The sequence below is a fragment of the Podarcis pityusensis genome (genome assembly GCF_964106645.2).
Source record: "Podarcis pityusensis genome assembly, chromosome: 3".
Taxonomy (NCBI): domain Eukaryota; kingdom Metazoa; phylum Chordata; class Lepidosauria; order Squamata; family Lacertidae; genus Podarcis; species Podarcis pityusensis.
In genome coordinates this window covers 54,008,180-54,028,562 of record NC_138026.1, presented here as the reverse complement: position 1 = coordinate 54,028,562, position 20,383 = coordinate 54,008,180, and the positions used below count along the sequence as shown (strand labels likewise).

At 40.6% G+C, this 20,383-nt stretch overlaps 1 protein-coding gene across 1 annotated transcript in view; it reads right to left on the bottom strand.

The window, feature by feature from the left end:
• Nucleotides 1-20,383, bottom strand: part of SLC35F1 (solute carrier family 35 member F1) — a 194,726-nt gene that overhangs the window by 90,691 nt on the left and 83,652 nt on the right. The gene's annotated exons all lie outside the window — the stretch shown is intronic.

Here is a 20,383-nt window from a genome sequence, read left to right as displayed (position 1 = left end):
CCTTTGATATAACTGGTACTACACAATTGGGGATGTGGGTGGCGCTGTGGTCTAAACTATTGAGCTTCTGGGGCTTGCCAATAAGAAGGTTGGTGGTTCAAATCCCTGCAACAGGGTGAGCTTCCGTTGCTCTGTCCTAGCTCCTGCCAACCTAGCAGTTTCAAAGCACACTAGTGCAAGTAGATAAATAGGTACCGCTGTGGCGGGAAGGTAAATGGTGTTTCTGTGCACTCTGGTTTCCATCCCGGTGTTCCATTGCACCAGAAGCAGTTTAGTCATAACCCGGAAAGCTGTCTGTGGAAAACCCCAGCTCCCTCAGCTTGAAAGCAAGATGAGCGCCACAATCCCATAGTCACCTTTGACTGGACTTAACCATCCAGGGGTCCTTTACCTTTTTTCTTTCTTTCACCGCACAACTGCCTCTGTCCTGTGTGATTTGAGTCCTACGTTGCATCAGTAACATGTATTACCTTGTAGGACGTGCTGTTCCTTTAAATCTTGCCCTCCTTTCCAATTCTGCTTCAAGCACTATTCAGGCATCAACATACTCAAGCAATCAGAATCAGATGAGTGGGAGAGCAGCCATGCCAGCTCCCCCTGTCCCTTCACTGTTTACCTACTGCTCAGCCCTGCCAGTCCTGATCAGGTTTCTAAGTTGTATAGAAAACCCACATGGAGTTCAGGTGTGGCTATTTGCTTTGACAGATAGATATTTTTATATAAATGATAGGGCATAAACAGTTGAAGTGTAAAGAAGACATCTTGTTTGTGCAAGGACTTCCACTTGTGCAATGGAAATTACCTTCCTTTTCCTCTCCCTCAGCAAGTTTATGGAACACACAGGGAAAGGAGTGTGAGGAGAAGTTTGGCTGGGCAAGTGGAAATCCTTGCATTAATGGGATGGCTTCATTGGATGCAACCCAAACACCACATCTCCTGTATGTCCTTTACATACCGAAGTTATTTTACATCAGAGATGCAGAACCTGTGGCAGTCCAGGTGTTGCTAAACTCCAGCTCCCATCAATCCCAGCCAGTATGGCCAATGGTCATGAGAAGATGGGATTTGTAGCCCACAGGGAATCTCAGGTCTTTCTCTCCCCTCCCCCCCCCCCAGCAAGGGAAGGTTCTACTCAGTTTAATGTAACTTAAAATCCTTGTACCAACCTTATAACAATTTGCATAAGCAATCGTGACATTGGGAATACATCATTCTTGTGAGAGAAGCAGGACATGCTTCTGCACACAGATGTACGATTAAACATTGTTCAGGTTCAAGGCTCATTAACTGCCAACTATTCCCAGATTGCTCATTTGCTACGAATACATAGGTGACGTCCCACATAACTGTAATCATAGGCAGGATGCAATCCTAAAGAGCTCCTGTTTCTGTCCACAGCACACAAATCAAGTTTTCAAAAGTGGCATTTGCTGTATCTGATGGCATGTTCTTCCCTTATATTTTGCCACTTGGTCTTTTTTCCTCACCTCCACACCCAGAACCCACCGCAATTCTGAAGATAAACACATTACTGATTAGGCAGATGTGCATAGTTGCTTCAAGGCATGTAGTGCACAAACAAGGACCAAATTAAACCTGTGAATTACTTTGAAACAATTCCCACTGTGAACGTACAAGAGTCTTTAGCCAGCATTTGCATTGAATTCCTACTGTAGTCAATTAAGATGGAGGAAAATTAAGTTAAGGGAAAGCAAAACTAAATTTACAGAGTGCTATAAAGATAAGCTTGGATCTCCCAGTAAGTAAAGCCTTTCAATTTTAGATACAAGTTAAGAATGTGATGGTTCCAGTTTATTGGTTTTCCCTTAGGCTCCAAGATAAATCTTTCCCTTGCCTACCGGCTTTCAGTGCGGTGAGACAGCGTGACAGCTTTTGACAGCACGGCAAATTTATTACAGGCCTGACACATGTTGATGAAACAGACTAGGTAAAAGGAGAGAGAGAAAAACCCCACAAGGGCAGTGATCTCATTTTCCTGCTTTTAATAGAGTTTTAAATTGCAAGGTGTTTGAATGAGTTTATGCTTAGTGGAAACAAAAAGTTCAAAAGGAGACGTGAGAGAGTACCTGCTGCAGACTTCAAGCATTAGCTCAAAGTAACTCCTAGTCTGGGTAGCCATGTTCAAATGGGTAGCACAACATATTCAAATGTCTCAAATTTACCAGCAGGAAATTGACCAGCAGCAAAATGAAGCCTTTTAATAAATAAGTTTGGAATGGCTCATCTTGCTGAATATCGGGCCCCATCTTTTATACAGAATATTCATTCTGATTATTATTTTTTTAAAAAAAGACCTTTATTGTTGTTTTTCCATGCAAAATACAGCACTGAGCAAAGGCATATTACAATTACGCTAACCATGGTAGAACAGGAAACAGAGAGGAAAGGCTGGGGGGTGGGGGTTTCTAGGCTTCCCAGAAATATTTGAGTTGCAAAAAAAAATATGAAAAATGTTCCCTTGCAAATTAGAATAATTTCACCAGATAATTTGCAACAGATATTTTTTCTAGTTTGTATCAGAAATTTTTCCAATGCCCTGAAGAGTTATGTGCTTAGTTTATAAATATTTAGTAAACAACACTAAAAACTTGGAAACCACGAAGTGTACATTATATTGCATTGCAGTCTGCATCTATTCGTTGATATTAATGCACTTATGAAATGTAAAATTTTATGTGGAAAAAGAAAGTCCTGGAAAATGTTCTACTCTACATCCCTGTGACCATCTCTGCGTTGCAAGGTGCAATCTTGTCAGGTATTGAGAAATTATCATGCCTATTGATCCTAAATACTTCCAAGAATCCTTCAACTTTCTTTGCAACCGTTTTATGAATATTTATTTTTTCCTTCTGTTTTTCAAACCAAAGCAGACTTTTGAGGACGCTTACTGGAAACATGTAATGACTGTTGCTTATTTTAACAGAATTTTGCATATAACTCCCAACACTGCCCATCTAGGAGAAGGAAAACTCTGGTTCTAAAATTCTGCTGGCTTGCAGGATATCTTTGGGATGTCCTTAAGACAGTTGGACGACACTTATACGCCTCCTTCTGACAACTCCTGCAGTTAAGATCACATTATTGAGGCTGAGTCTTGCCATCACGGCAGCCCAAGACCACCACACACTTCTCAGGCTTGTTCCCCAGGGAGATAACTTCAGTGCTGCTAACCCAGTGGTTTGACTTCACCCCCAGATCATATTCCATTCTCTCTCAAGACAGATGGATGCCAACAACAGCAACTTATTTAAGTCCAGTCGATTTCAATGGTCTATTCTAAATATGGTTTAAGTCTAGATTCAACTCACACTTTTTGAAACACTTGTAGGTGGTTCAGGTTGTTTCAGTAGGGAAGTTGCCATTTTGCAGCACACGACTCACTGTAAATGGTGAAAAAGGCATAAAGAAAAAGGCAGTATGGACCATTTGATCCTTTAGTAATGTCTAAGGAGTTACTGCAGATGGCATTAATTTCTAATTCAAAAAGGCAAGATTTCCACTGGGAAATAAAACAGGATAAGATCCCAGACTCATTCAATATTCTGTGAAACATATTTATGCAAATTTTATTAGAAATATTATTGCACAAGCTATATGTCAGCCTATTATGTTACAAATTGTGGAAAGTTTTAGAAACTAATTGCTGCAGCAACTTATAATTACTATTTGTTCCTTACATTATTATCGCATCATACTACCTTCAGGAAGCTGAAGGCGGTGTACCTGCATTTTCTGAGAAACCCCACCTTCCATTTATCCCCACAGTGTTCTTGTGAAATAGGATGGACTGAGAGTCGATGACTGGCTCCATGAATTTCATGACCAAATTGAGAGTTGAAACCCATCCTGCCATCGTCCATGTAGCCACAACACTTTCACTCTGTAGTCAAGCACATTTTGGTGCCTGCTTAAAACATTTCTGTTTAGGCAAGTCAGCCCAGACACACATATATTGATACATTTTTGTTCAGTGATGATTTTAATTGTTTTAAAAAGGTTTTTACTTGTTTTTAACTGTTTTTATGGCAATTCTAATATTTCTTGAAAGCCACTTAGGGTTTTGTTTCATTTTTTAAAAGCAATCAAGCAATAAATTTACCAAATTAAATGCTAGACTGCAAGACTTCAGTTTCAAATTTGCCATTTGTCTGTAGATGAAAACCGTTCTGATCAACTTAAGGGTTGCTAGGTGAACAGCTCAAGATATCAGCATACTGTTTTGCCATGTATATCTAGAACAATTTCTGCATAGCCCATAGATAGAAGGACTGTGGTCTTGTGATTATGAGGGCAACCACTCTCAAGCTGCATCCATATACCCATCACAGCTGGTAAAGTCCAGCTGGGAGAATCTAAGCCTTTGTTAATTTCTTGTTTTTAACTGTTTTCATTGATAATGCAAATATTTCTTGAAAATCTCTTAGAGGTTTTGTTACAATCAACCAGGTCTCCTCAATACTAGTCCAGCTTTTAAGCAATAAATTAGGGGTCAGCAACCTTTTTTAGCCGTGAGCCGGTCAACCGTTCCTCAGACCATGTGGGGGGCCGGACTATCTTTTGGAAAAAAAATAATGAACGAATTTCTATGCCCCACAAATAACCCAGAGATGCATTTTAAATAAAAGGACACATTCTACTCATGTAAAAGCATGCTGATTCCCAGACCATCCACGAGCCGGATTGAGAAGGCGATTGGGCCGCATCCAGCCCACGGGCCTTAGGTTGCCTACCCCTGCACTAAATCCTGCTGGCTGTCACAGTAATTCCCAATCTGTGCAAAGGAGTGTGCTACTGTGCTGCAAGAGAATTGTTAAGTACACTGCAACAAATTCATTATCTGAGTAATTAAAAGGTTCCTCCCCAAGGAAGCAGCCTCCTGCATTTCTACATGGCAGACCATGTACAGTATCTCTGTGATATCGAAGGAAACCATAGTTTGCTTTACCATGGCATGCAAACCATGCCTCTGTGTCTCTTTTTCAAAGTCAACACTCCTTAAAAACTCAAGAATTAACCCCATAAGACTGGCAGGGAAAAGTCCATGGAGTGAATAACATTCATGCTGAAAAGAAGTTGAGACTAATAGCATACACTGTTGACCTCCAAAACTCATCAATAGATTTCCACCTCAAGGAAACTCTCCTTTTACTGAACCTCATTGAAATGTTGATTTTGCTGCTTAGTGTTCCGATGCAGAGATCAAATATTATTTTCAAAAAGATGAAATCCATACACGCAGATGCTTAAGACTTAGACAGGAGGAAATCTCAGTGGTGCCTTTCTACAGCTAGGGCTAGAAAATTGATTAAAGATCAGATTCAACAACATGCCATGAATTTAAGTTTTTTTCAAAAGTGCTACAATGGTAGACAGGCCTATAACTACAATCCTATACCCACTAACCTGGGAGGAAGCGTCATTGTACTCAATGAGACTTATTGCCAAGAGGTCATCAATATGAATATATTGTAAAGCACTCACAGTTTACTTTGCCTCAGCTAAAGTAAGTCTGTGTGAGGCAAGTCAAACAGCATTTGAGGAAACCCACAGCATTCAATGAGGCTTAGCACAGGATGAAAAATTTAGTATGTGCGGTGCTTTTTTTAAAAAGAAAAAGAAAAAAGAAAAAGCTTAGTCTCTTCACAAGATGGAGAAAAAATGATATATTTACATGATATCATGTAAATATATCTTTGTGGTGTTTGTTGTACTTGTTAAAAAATTAATAAAAATTACTTTAAAAAAATGTAAATTTCATCTTGGATGCATCATAGTCTATCCTGTCCTCTAGTTTCACCGTCATTACCGGTATATCTGAAATTGTTCTCTTCAGCTATAAAGGCTAGGAACTCCAGATTCCTTTGTTACCAAAAATAAATATTTTAATGGAACAAATGAGTTTGTAAGGCCATGTTTAACTCATCAGTGCTGTGAGCTGGAACAAAGAGGGAAACAATTACATCTGAGCAGACTTTTAGGATTACTTTAGCTGTTCTATATGCCTCCTTCCCTAGGATAATCTGTTACATGGAGAGTCAACCCTGACAGAAGACTGGCATACATATTATTTGGCGCTTCAAGTCTTATTAAATACCCGCAAGGAGATTAAAATGTGATTTGGGCCTTGAGTCAACATATATGCAAGAAGGATGGCTTTCAGCATTCTTCCTATCTTCTATTGCAGTTTAGTTCCAATCCATAATCAAGTGGACTGATTATTTCTCCAAGTCAAGTGGACTCATAGAATCTTTGTCTCAGTATAAAAGAAGGAAATTATGCCACAATTAAATGCTCCCCACCCCCCTCTTCTTAAAGAAGCAACATCAGATGGTTCCACCTCCCACTTTAAAGGAGGCAATCCTGCCTTTGAATATTTGGGGGGGGGGGTGCAATAAAGGAAAAGTAGCTGGTTATCTTTAAAATGTCTTATTTGTGCTGTTCCTAAGACTGGCCTTTAATTGCAGCCTCTGTACAGTGGAACCTCGGATGGCGAACGTGATCCGTGTGGGAGACACATTCACAACCTGCAGCGTTTGCATGCGCAAGTGCCGAAACCCGGAAGTAACCCGTTCTGGTACTTCCGGGTTCGGCATGGTGCGCAACCTGAAATCACGTAACCTGAAGCGTCTGCAACCTGCGGTAGCACTGTACAATCTTCTGCTATGTGTGCTTTCTTTTGTATTCAAATAACAATCTTTTTACATTTTAAAAAAACCTGTAATCTATTTGGACATACTAATGAAATAAAAAACTTGTTGTTTTTTTTAAGTACTGAAGACAGGCCAGAAGAACTTCAAAATGCAAGCCATAAACCATGTGTTGTGGCCTGTCACACAAATATCAATGTTTAACTGGTTAATTAGGTTTGACCTCACCTGGGAAGCGCCTGGTTCAGGGACTAGATGCTACTGATGGCTGAATTTAATCCATCCTGCAGCCATCTTCCTGTGGGAAGGATCATAGCTCAGAGGTAGAGAATCCGCCTTAAGGCCCAAGGTCACAGGTTCAATCCCCCACAACTTAAGGTAGGGTTGGAAGAGAACCCAGAGTGAAACAGTGGAGAGCCACTGCTCTCCATACTGAGCTAGATGGTGCCCTCTGGATGTTTTTGACCACAACTCCCATCCATCCCAACCAACATACTAATGTATTTTGTCTACTTTGTTCTACCAGTTAATGACCCCCTACCCCTTTGCCACTACTGCTTTACTGAGCCCCGTCTGCACCAGTGTGCTATGTCCTGTCCCAGTTTAACAGGCAGCACAATCCCATACTGTACATGTTTTCTTGGAAGTAAACTCCACTGTACCCAGTTGGCCATATTCCCTGGTTCAGAGTGCTTATGACTGGAGCCTTATTGTCATCTCTCATTCAGGCTTTTCAGTATGATGCAATCCAATTCCCAGTTTAGTATTACACTGCTAAATACCACTTTGATGCTTTTATCTTATGATGGCGTGAAAGCAGTAAAAGGGAAACCTCCCTCATAAATTACTCAACCCATTACAGGTTTTAAACACTCATATGGGTGAGCAGATGAAAACACCCAAACACCTCAAGTCAGGATCAGGAAGCAAACAGCAGATGTCGCACAAATGTTATTGCGTGTCGAGGTCACCAAGCCACCCCCCAAATAAATCACAATTCACACAGAATTTTTGTTTAAGGTTTTTGGCATAATTTTGGTCACAACTTTATTAAAATACATAAATGTGAGTGGTTGCTTAGGCATTGGTTATTACTATCTGTCCCCGCCCAGGGACAGAACTGACTTCCAGATTCCAGCGAAAGCCAGTAAGGGAAAACAATATTGGGGAGAAAATGGAGCCAGGCACCAGATGCTCACCTCTCCCCGCATGCTCCCAGGGGCTTGCGCGGCCCAAGCCCCACGCCAGGGATTTGGACGAAAGCATGGCGAGCCCCTGGATTCCTTTAATGGAATTCCCTTGCAGCAGCAGCATTGGATGGGCAGGCACAGCCAACCACATCCCCTCCACCAACCAAAAAATTAACCAATGCCTAACCACAACCTTACAAGTTGTGACGATTTGCTACGCAGTAGGCAAAAACCAAATGGCACCAGCCAATCCGCCAAATGGACAAAATGCCTACCAGGCCCCTGCCCCCAAAGCAGATGACCCCATGACAGGCATAGCAAGGTCAAACTCCAGCATTCCCACAAGAGCCGACATCATTGTCCTCAGGAAATTATTTCGATAAGGGAAACAACCTTGCTATTGACCCTTGCACACATCATCTAGTGTTTTTCACTAGGAAGTAATTAGATACCATTCAATTTTTTATTTCGCACACCCAGAAGGTACATTTTCCTTCCTAGTGTTGCCTGCATGGAGTTGAAGAAGACACCTATTTGCTATAATGCAACTTTACTGCCCAAGGTCACATCGCACTTGCTTTCTTGAATAACCACCTGCTGCTGTATCTTGCACATTTTCAGAACAGGTTCTTCTGATCCCTCTCTCACACCCTCAAAATTGGAAGGAAGTTACCCAAAGGCAATCAATCAGGTGAGAAAAGACTGATGATACACCTTAAAAACTGATAAAAGGTATTATAAGAAGTGTTGCAAATGCCCCCCCCCCAAAAAAAAACCATATCCAGAAGCAATCAGTACAAGCTTTATGTCAGTGGAGCTACATGGACACAGGAATGGTATATTATAAACAATGATTAGGATCCAAAGTGCAAAAGGCACCAAAAACTATGAAGGATAATGAGCCTAAAAGTTGCTAAACATCCTTAGTCTCCAATCTGCTCCCCTGGTAATAAACAATTCATACAATTTTCCAGAAAAAGGGTGGGTGTGTGTAAAACCAGTTCCACAACAAGGGGCAATAATAGCATCAATAACAATGATAGTTTACAGCACTTTCTTAACTAAGCCTACACAGAAGTAATTCAATGGGACTTAAAAGTTGGTTTAGGATTACAGCCTAGTGATGCATTTCAAATTTGTGTACCGGGTGGGGGCACTGAGAGAAAGGACTTTAAAAGCTATAAAACAATGCAATCAAGAGAGCAAATCTGCCATATTAACTTTTTTCTCTTTTATACTGGAACGCTGCAGCATCGCAACTTTTCCTCGGACGTAAAACCAATGCAAAATGTCACCCTTCAGCATTTTTAAAGGAGCTCGTTTATCAGCTTTTGCTATTTCCTTAGAGTGTTATCTATTACATGAAAAAAACCTACTTTGAAATAGAATGTTTCTCTTCTTCACAGGCTCTGATGGGAACGGTAAATCAGTTTCACAGAAGCGAAAGCTTAATTCCCAAAGGCCTTGCAGCCAGTTCAGAATATAGCCAGAGGGGCAGAGTAGGGGTGTGTGTGTTTATATTTGAAACTCTGGTTGTGGTTGTCATTCCCCCCTCCTACTATGATTTACAAGTAATAGGAATACATGTTTATGGAGATTCCATGTGTGAAATGGCCCTCAAACAAATGCCAAGCAGAATTTCTATTGAAAAATCTGGCCTGTTGTATCTCCATTTCTGAATGGCCACAACAATGAAATGAATAATGCACAAAATGGTTCATATTCTGTAATCATTGTGCAAAATATAAAAAAATACAGATTTTGTAGCAAAGGCTTAGTAACACATTTTGGACAGCTCAATATCTGGATGCTACCACTAGAGGAAAAGTTGTAGCTCAGTGTTATAGGGAAATTATACAAGTTTCCTTAATCTGCATCTCAGAGTTCTGCAGCAATTCTTCCTCGTGGAATTTACCGGTAATATATATTTTGTATTTTGCTACAGAGGTGGAATGGTGGTGGTAGTGATCAAGTTTAGAGTAGCACTAGCACTGGGTTTGAATGGGGTAGAAAAATGAAAAGAAGTTGCTTCTAGTTATGATTGCCAGCTAGTGGTGATTGCCATAGATTTGGAGAAGAGGGAATTTGTTGCTGTTGTTTGTTGCTGGTTAAAAAACAGTAATTTCTTTTTAATTAAAAAAGAAGAAGGGTCTGATGTATGGTTTAAATAAGCAATGTATATTTATGAGCATTGTAGATGATTACCTAACCTCATACAAGGTACTCTGAAATTCCATCTATCCCTTAAAGGAGAAATAAAATCCCCTTGCATTCCCTTGGCTATTAACGGGAACTTACATAGGAAGTTGCCTTTTATGAAACCAGTCTACAGTGGTACCTCAGGTTACATACGCTTCAGGTTACAGACTACGCTAACTCAGAAATAGTGCTTCATGTTAAGAACTTTGCTTCAGGATGAGAACAGAAATTGTGCTCCGGCGGTGCAGCGGCAGCAGGAGGCCCCATTAGCTAAAGTGGTGCTTCAGATTAAGAACAGTTTCAGGTTAAGAACGGACCTCCGGAATGAATTAAGTACTTAACCCGAGGTACCACTGTATTTGCCTATCTGTATTGACTATCCTGACTGGCCGTGGCTTTCCAGGATCTCAGACAGAAGACTTTCACATTCCTTGCTACCTGACTCTTATAACTGAAGAGGCAAGGAATTCAATTTGGAACATATGGTATGCAAATTATGTGTGTGGCCATTAAGTTATGGAGCCTTCCCTTGGCTTTCATGGAGATGTACATGGAGCAGTGAGGGACAAAAGGGATTTCTGTCTCTACAGTCATATCAGCCAAAGCAACCCTGATCAATGGGAGGGCAGATGTTACAGCCAGATCACTCTCAGAACACAGCTTGCTACAGGAGAGGAAATTATGGTTCTATTTGTTGGCCTGTCTTTATTCTATCCAGGAAGCAAAATATTATTATTATTATTATTATTATTATTATTATTATTATTACTATTATTATTATTATTATTAATAGCACACCCATCAGACTGGGTTTCCCCAGCCACTGTGGGCAGCTCACAGCACATATCAGAACATACTAAAACATCAAACATTAAAAACTTCTCGATACAGTTAGATTGGGATCTGAAGATGTACTAGTTTATCAAAATAGTGCTGAAACTCATTGCTAATGGGCAAATTATGGCATGTCTGGACATCCTAAGATACAAAGTTAACAGACAGTGAAAGTGCATTTATAAACTGAAAACCATCCATACTGTGCATTATCCTTGTTACAGTTTATAAACTCTGACACTACTGGCCACGTTGTTAGACCTGATTGCCCTATGTTTATAAATGATGCACTCAATTAACTGGACTATCTTGTCTTCCACCAGCTTGAAAATTATACTTTCCCACTTTTTGTTGAAACAGTAATTGACCCTGGGCGATATCACTTCTACTAAATTGTCTGGATAAAGATGAAAGGTATATTTGGCTTTCACTTTGTGCATCTCACTCTCTAACACACCCACAACCACACAGGGAGGGTTTTGGCAGCTTTATGCAGTGCAGTGTTGAACTACGTGCATGTTTTGAACCATCCTAGATGTTCAAGATACCCAGCATAACACATTCTTGCACAAACGTCATAGTGGCTAGATGAAGAAGTGCAAATTGTAGCAAACAAAAAAAGCTAAGAGGCATATTCAACAGCTCATACGGAAGCATCCCATTTTCTTCTATTCATGGAAATTGCATATGCCCAAAGAGTTCCCCTTTGCAGGCATGTAGTATTCATTGTTACATAGAAGAGAATGGGGGAAAGAGCTCTACCCATGCAGAGCAGCTGCTGTCCCTACAAAATGTCATTGTCGTGGAATTCCATCGCACAATGAAAACTCATTGAGCTGTTAAAATAGGCAGCATCCACAAAAACATGCCACTGAAGTGCAAATTAAAGAGTATTCTTGGCCATTTATATAGCATTTCCCATGTGCTAAGTTTCACAATTAGCGTTGAAAACAACCGCTTGAAATGAGTTAGGCTGACCCACTGTGACAAACCCAAGTGCACTTCACGGTTTTATGAGGACATGAGCCTGGATCTCATACCTTGCAAGCAGTTGTGGCTGAGGAAATACAGAATTCTTATGTTGTTATTTCTAATTCCAAGGCCTATATATTTTTTAAAAGTCTGCAGTCTGTCCCCCAGATTCTGAATTTTATCTCTTCCTACCCAAGAACTTTAACCAGATCAGTTTGACATTGATGGCATTGACATTGACATTGATGGTATGTAATGAGATGCTCTATTATGGCCGGGATGGGGAACCTGTGGCTCTTCAGGTGCTGTTCAACTCCAAGACGCAGCTGGAGAACAGGCAGGGATGAGGGGGGTTCTAATCCAACAACATCTAGAGAGGCAGAAGTCCCCCATGCCTGCATTATATACTGGTTCCATTGTACTCTTTGTCATAACCCAGCTATGTGTATATCTTTTTTCTTTTGCATTCAGAGATGCCTGTGCTCAGATGTCAGGGTACAGAACCTGTCCAGGATCCCAGCCTGCATGAGTGCCCTGCAGAGACCACAAGCCGACTGAAAAGCTTCTTGTCAAGGTCAGGAAATGGAAGGAGTTGTTGCTGCTCCTGAGCAGAAGCGCCTGGACTGCACCCATTCTAACATCTTTATTGCCCAACAATCAGGATTTCTCCAAACAGCCTGAAACTGGGACCTCACCCTCATTTAGTATGCCTCCTTCCCTCCTTCAAATGCCTCCACTCCACACCTGACATCGCCTTGTGACTTTCCACACACTGTCCTTAGCTGGCTTGAAATTTCCATTTCGTAACTTCCATTAAAGGCATTCAGGGCAGAACATCATAACAGTTATGAGGAGGTTAAAATCTAAATCTTTATAGGGACTTCCGGGTTAGCGCGATCGGCTAATGGCGGATTCCCTCCGAGCTCCGGAGGGAATCGGCTTGACAGGGGCTGGGTCTTGCCGTGCCGGCGACACGGGGACCCTCAAAAACCACGGGCATAGGAGCCCGTGGACATGGTGACTCGGCGGGCATCGTTAAGCGCCCTCCCGACTCGCGAAGGAGCCTTTTTAAAGGCTACGGAACGGGTGCCGGGGAGTGGCGTGGTGCTGTGAGTCTTCTGCTTCCCCTGCCGAGCGAAGCCGCATGCCATTTGTCGGAGAGCGCTGACTTCTTCCTATTAAAATTTGGACTTAAAATCAAGAACAACAACCCGTGAGTAATTGGGAAATTGGATTACAAATAATTTGATTATGAATTTGGCACGAGCGGGGGAGGTGAAAAAAAGGGAAGTCCGCCCCCCCTTATTGTAAACAGTTTGAAGCAAGGAGCTGTCAACTAAGGTTGCGTGAAGAATTGGGGTAATTCGATAAAAGATATAAATTCCACAGATTTAAAGGACTAAGCTAATGTGCCGGAGGACAAAAGTTTAATTATTTGGACTAAGTACCACCTTTCTCAAGCCCGGGAGTAACCCGTGAAAAGAGCCTGCAGAGGATTTATAGAAAACTTTTGACAGCTGTCAAATTAGCTGTCAAAGCTGGAAAAATCAAAGCTTAAATCCTAACCGGCTATACTGCTACAAAATATTGAAAGTAAAGAAAGACTGATACAAATAAACTTGATTTTTGGATCGGAAGGGAAAAGAAATACTAAGTAACTAGAATCCCTCTAGAGGGGATTCTTGGATATTACAAGAATGGAACTAGGTCGGGAAATACGAGCTGACTTGCAAGAGCTTATTTTTCTCATGGGAAAGCTGCAAGAGAGGATAGAGCAAGGCCATGTTTTGTCTACAAGTCCTACGAAACCGAAGTCAACAGAAAATATACCTGCTGAGTTGGAAAGGGACTTGATGCTCAAAACACAGGCAGCTGGACAAGAAAAGAAACCAAAGACTAAGACATCAGCTGAACAGGAGGAGCAGAAAGAAGGGGTGGCTGAAAAGTTACAGAAGATAAAAGAGAGCCGGAGACCTGCCAAGAAGAATTCCAATTTGACTAAGATGAAAACTGGATTATTTGGGACATATAGACTTAAGAAAAAGAGTTGGAGCTCCACCTCTAAACAAGTAGGCCTTGCTGGAAGAAATATGGTTAACATGGAGAAGGTACTTCCCCGACCTGGGGTGTTCAATATGAAAGATTTTCGAAGAAGCCGGCGGAAAGGGACTGAGAGAGATCCGAGAGCCTCGGACGTAAGGTCACCAGGCTAAAAAGATGGACTAATTGGACTTTGGTTTGGGATTGAAACCGGGAAGAGAAGGGTGGGGTTTAGAAGTCCAAAGGGGGCCTGATTTTTATTTTACAGTGTAAAACTATATGCTCTTTATTATTATAAGAATGGGGAATCTGTGGATGGGAATTAGGGACAATCTTAGGGAAGGTATTTTATTATTTGTTTTTATATCTCTTTTTTTTATCTCTTTTTATGTATGATTAAGGTATATATTCTAAAAATTGCTAAATAATCTAAATTAATGGATAATAATGAATTAAGGTTTAAAATTATTATAAAGAATCACATTAATAATTTATGGCTAAGTAAATTAATAAATTATGATTAGGACATTAAGGATAAAAACTTGCTTGAATAAACAATCGGAGTTGGAATACAATAAGGGGAGGCGTGGGGAAGCCATGAAAAGAAGTTATTGAAAATGAGACTTAAAAGGTGGAATTTTTTCTTTTTTTTTTTTATGTTGTGTTTTGTGTTATTTTTGTGTGTGTTTTTGTTTTGTTTTTTTGTAACCTTTTGAAACTTTAATAAAGATTATTTAAAAAAAATAAAAATAAAATCTAAATCTTTATAACGCCACCCAGGGTAAGCTTTAATACCCAGAAATATGACGCTTGACATGCGTTATTTCTTAATTATAGCACATCACTTGACACACTTGGCACAATGGGAGCAAAATTAAAGGCTGGGCACAGATCAGCAGAATATAAGAAAGAAAGAAATCAATGCACTTCCACTTCACTCGAAACAAACTAGTAATTTTAGAGAACAATGATTCTTTCTGTTTCTTTTCTTTCTCCCTTCCCCATAGCAAAAACAGAGGAAAGCCATTTTAAATCTCCCCCCTGAGCTGAATTGCCAGAGTACTGGATATCTAAAATTAAGCGTCTTCTGTGACCTTTTAGTGTATTCCAGGATAACTGCACATTTCCTTCGGCCAACAGATTATTACATACCCTGAGAATAATCAAATGAACAGCAGGCACACCTAAATCTCATTGAACTAACTTGGTGGTTAAATACATAAATGGGATTTTTGCTGGATTGTACCATGTTCCAAGCCAGATTAAATGCTTATGTAAGTGTGCCAGAACACCTGGAACAAAATTCAAGCTTTTTCCTTCTCTTACCTGCTATTTACCTATTCCCGTGTCTTTCTGAATTGTAGCTTACCAGTTAGGGCCAGGGCCAGGACACTCCTAAAGTTCACCCCCTTGCTCCAAGACACAACTTGGGAGAGTGGATCATACCACCATTCCTTATTCCCACAGAAGTCAACTGTTAATATTGCTGCTCTTTATCAAGCCCACTGTGGATTTAAATGCATTTCAATATTTTAACGCGTGCTGGCCTACAATTTCTGTATTCATATTTGGCATGCTGAGTAAATATGTTAATATTTGAACAAACCCAAGGGGGGAACAACACAGGAAAATACTGCATTGGATAATAATATGACAAGACATGCTTTTAACATAATATGCAAATACCGACACATAGTGTGCATATTTGCTCAGCAGTGTCCCCATTAAAATTAATTACGTGAGCTCCCTACATGGGTAAGCACACCATGATATCGCCCAGGATTACTTTATCATGTTAGCTTTGCCTCATTTTCAAGGCATAACAATTCACAACCTATCTTCAATTTCCATCTCAGGCTTCCCATTTTCAGCTTGCCTTAAGCAAATCTACTCCGAATTATACGACGAGGCTTGAGGAGCTTAGCAGCAAGGCAGGCTCCCCTCTGCACCATTCTCCTTTCTCGCGCCACTTGGATCCCATGCTCATTAGCCAGCACTCTGAAGTGGGAGAGAAGATTTTATGGCTACAGTACTGAGTCATGGGCTATGTGACAATCCGTGCACCTTGCTGGGAAAAGATTGTCTGCCGTTTCCTTCACAGCCTTCAGAAGGCAGAACTGGTGGAAAACCAAAGCCCTTAGAAATGTCAGCTTGCTATGTGGCTGTTCACATACATGGGATCCTAGCCCCTTGAGTTTATTCATGGACCATCATTATTCATCAATATGTATTAAAAATAACTTATCAAGTTCACCCTGACAATCCTAGTTTATTTTACATTACCTGCTAATAGTAGAATTATCTATTATGTTTCTTTTGCTATAAGTTCCTCAGTTTTTTGTTCATTCTGGCTATATATGATTTACTCTGCATTTTTCAAAAAACAATAAAAAAACTTTAAAAATGTATAACTTGCCATTCATCTATATTATCGCTGTTGCTGATGCTACTGTGAATTTCCTTCCATGTATATCTCAAGGTGTCACACAAAATACAATAAATAAACTACAATGCAATTAAAGACAGCACAAAAACAACAACCCAGAAGATGAATTCAAAGACAATACAAAATTGACACCTATGGCAGACACACCAGGGCAGGGTGCAATATAAAATTGCAATGGACCATGCAATAAAGTGACAATTATTTTTTTTTAAAAAAAACTCTGCATCAGAATTAATAGATACAGCTAAAAACAAACAAGAATATAAACTGAATGGGTCTAACAGTGAAACCCTTAACATGTCTGGACACATAAATATGCCTTCACCTGTCATCAAAATGAGAATAACGTTGGTGGCAGCCACGCCACTAAGTTGGGAGGCCATTTCCTAGATGGGGGCATTCTACAGAAAAGGCTCTTTTGTGCATATAGTGCTTTTGCTCTAGTGGTGGAACGTAGAGAAGAGCGCCCTCTGAGGATCTTAAGGCATCAACAGGCTGGTACAGGAAGACGTGTTCCTTCAAGTCTTAAGCTGCTGTGGCTTTAGAGATCAGCACATACCTCTTATTTACTGAACAGAGAAGAATGCAACTTTTAAAATAAGTAGTATCATTTGGAAATTTAACATACACAAAGGAGATGTGCAAGGAGCTAGTCCAGGCTCTTTTCTGCTTGTTTTTTGATGGGGAAGACACCTGGCAATGGAGTTCCATGAGCATGGTGATCTGCAGTGACACTCATGGCAGAAGCCACCAGGGAGCACTGTTTTCAGAGTTTTATCTGTTCTTGGTGTTCAAGCTGTGCTAGTGTCCAGGCTGCAGAAATGTCAAACGCACTAGCTGTGACACATGTTCCCCTGGTGAAATGTGATAGCATGTACAAAACACTGCAGTTCTGTGCTAGATAAAGCTCTGATTAAAAAAAGGGGGGGTGTCAAACAACAGATTAACATACTTTAGAAACTTAGGAAGCTGCCTGATACCAAATCAGAACCTGTCCATCTAGCTCAAAGTTGTCTATACTGACTGACAGTGGCTCTCCAGGATTTCTGACAACGGACATATGCCGGCCCTACCTGAAAATGCTGGGGACTGAACCTGGGACCTTCTGCATGGAAAACCGATGCTCTGCCACATCAACTGATTCACTGTCTTTTTAACAGGTTATCAATTAAATGACCAAGAAATACATTGCCTGGTCAATATTCTGATATTCTGTTAAGTATTTTGAGTGTCTGTTAAATAAGCAGCAGAGGCAAATCATTCATTGTTTGCCAAATCAACTAGAAATGTGAATCAAGAGGTGTGTGTCATGAGTGAAAACACTTTCAGATTCACGTTACGTCTAAAATCCAATTAAGGTTCATATTTTGAATCTACGGTTGTTGAATCGATTCATCACATCATGTTTCACCTCAAAGGTGCTATGTGTATCTTCTGCCAGCTAAGCTAATTTTCTGTCCGTTCAGCAGATTTTGCTGACTCTCTGAAGTGGCGGGGGGGGGGGGTTGCTACAAAAACCCTTCAGAAGCAAAATTCCTCTCTAAACAGCCTCCATCTTCAGAATCTGGTCTTATTTTAAGGCCGAATCAATTGATTAATTGATGCAACTTGAGAGTATTTTTGAGCATTACAACAAAGGGCAGAAGGTATATATGGGCAATTGTGCAACAGGGATGGCTAACCTTGTTCAGTCCGAGGGCTAAATTGCTGGTCAGCGACCACTTGAGAGACCCCATGCCACATTTTTTGAGGGCCACAGGCCAATATATGTAACAATCTAATTTATGACTTATATATAGCGTTTTTTTCCCATGTGTGTAGATCCAGCCAGAGCTACAATTTGCAGAGTGGTCTCACAATCCATCTCTCTTCCCAGGCAACTCTGAGCCCTTTAGCTCTGTCAGGAGAATAGGGGTCTCCTTACAACTCTAAGCAGCCTTAACAAACTATAGTTTTTTGGGATTCTTTGGAGGAAGCCATGGCTGTTTAAAGTGGTACAATGAGGCTTTAAATATATAGTGCAGATGAGGCCTAGGTCATGCACAGATAAAAGGGACCATACACATCTACTGATGCACTGTGAGGCTTGCGTCTTCTTGCCAAGTATCACTGGAGTTAGCATAATCTATGAAACAAGATCTAGAACAGAGAGTTCCCTGAAACACTCCTTGCAAGCACTATTGGACAAATAGTGATTGCTCAAGGACAGTTGGTAAAGGTGTAATTAACTGTCCCAGATTGGTGCGCTTTGCTTAATTAAAGTATTCCTAGTATGGCATTATTGATGTTTGCTGTTGCCAGTCAAATACCTGTCTGAAATGATCTTTTGTATGTTAATAAGCTTTTCTTGATAAGTCAATCTAACTGTGCATGACACTTTGTTTACAGAGTGTCACACCCCATAAGGAAAATTATCAACACTGTTGGAAGATTAACTTAATGTAGAAGGAAAGGTTCTACAGAGCAAAAGTTCAAGGATAAAGGACTGAGTGGGTTTATAAAAGACTGGGCAGGTGGCGCGAGCAGGGGCACAGTCCGTAGTGTGTAAAATATACATACACACACACTGATGATGCAATGACACAAGAATATATCTCAAATTAGAGACTGTTGTTTGACTTCCTTCCACTTGCTAACAATAATTCCTTTTATAAAGATGGCAGTTTCACAACAGAAAATTGTATATACTATACTGCTTTTCTTTAAAATCACATGCCTGCAGCGGTGCTCATAATTCAGTCTTGGTGGTATTAAGGAAGAAACAGGATCTGATGAGAGTTCTTTGGTTTCAGTTGTTCTGATGACACGTAACAAAGTTATGAGGTTAGAGAGTTAAATTAAACAGAACTATGAGCGTTCATGTTTGTCAGCTGCTCATTCTACTCATCAGAGTAATACTATTAAGGATATATCAAGCTCCCCTCAAAGTGACACAAAAGCTTAAGAAAGCTTTGTCACTGTTTTTAAGAAAGCCTTCAGAGAAATTAAACAAGCCAGGGAACAGATGGCACTGCAAGTGAGGCAGCAGAGAAGCTGTACATCTTGACAGCTTTGTGTAATGGCTGGTATTTCCCTGCAAGCTACCGTGTGACATGAATTCAGTGTGAGCAAACAAGACTCCTCAAGCAAGCAGGATTCTTTCTTGCCCTGTGCACATGCCTGCATCTTGAGACAGCAAAGAAGGATTGCTATATAAAGCCATGGCTTTGATTATTAGGGAAACCTGCAGCCCTCCAGATGTTGCTGGAACTCAGCTCCCAAACATCCCTGACTGGCTAGGGCTGATGGAGTCCAACAACATCTGGAGAGCCACAGCTTAGCCACCCCAGTGGAACAATATTAGAGAGTGGAACATTTCCAGTTTCTCCTTCACCACAAAACTGAACTCAGTTGGAAAGCGAGACACATATTATCACCCCACTCCCACCACCTGGAAATCCAAAATCTTGTGTAGGGAGTATGGGGAAGAAATTTGGATATAAAACACACCAGCACTTTCACTTCTAATTTCCCACTATCTTTTGAACACCCTCAGAAATGAATATGCACTTGGGTTTTTACTGTGAAGGCACTTCATTTTTACAAACCTATTTTAGCCCTATCCCCCTTTTAAAAACATGTGCCAGAAGACATGGAATTAAAAGAGGAACAGGGCTAAAAATACACATCTGTATGGTTCATAATCGACACACACTTTGTGAATTTTAAAATCACGTGGTCGCACTTAAGCCTCATAGGAACTAGCCTTGGGTTATTGGATGAACAGTAATGTACCTTAAGACTTGTGCCAAGACCCACAAATTAAAGAACACATGCATCCCTTCAGAGTTTCACTGTGGTTTTTGACTAGGTAGCTTCTCCACATCCAAAATTATGCCAAGATCATCTATAAAATGAGTTCCAAAGTTCTGACATTCTCAATGTGTTGCACACATGTAGAAAATGAAGCATTTAGTGTCCAGGTATATGAAATTGTTCACATACAAGTGTGTGTGTGTGTGTGTGTGTGTGTGTGTGTGTGCCTTATCACTGAT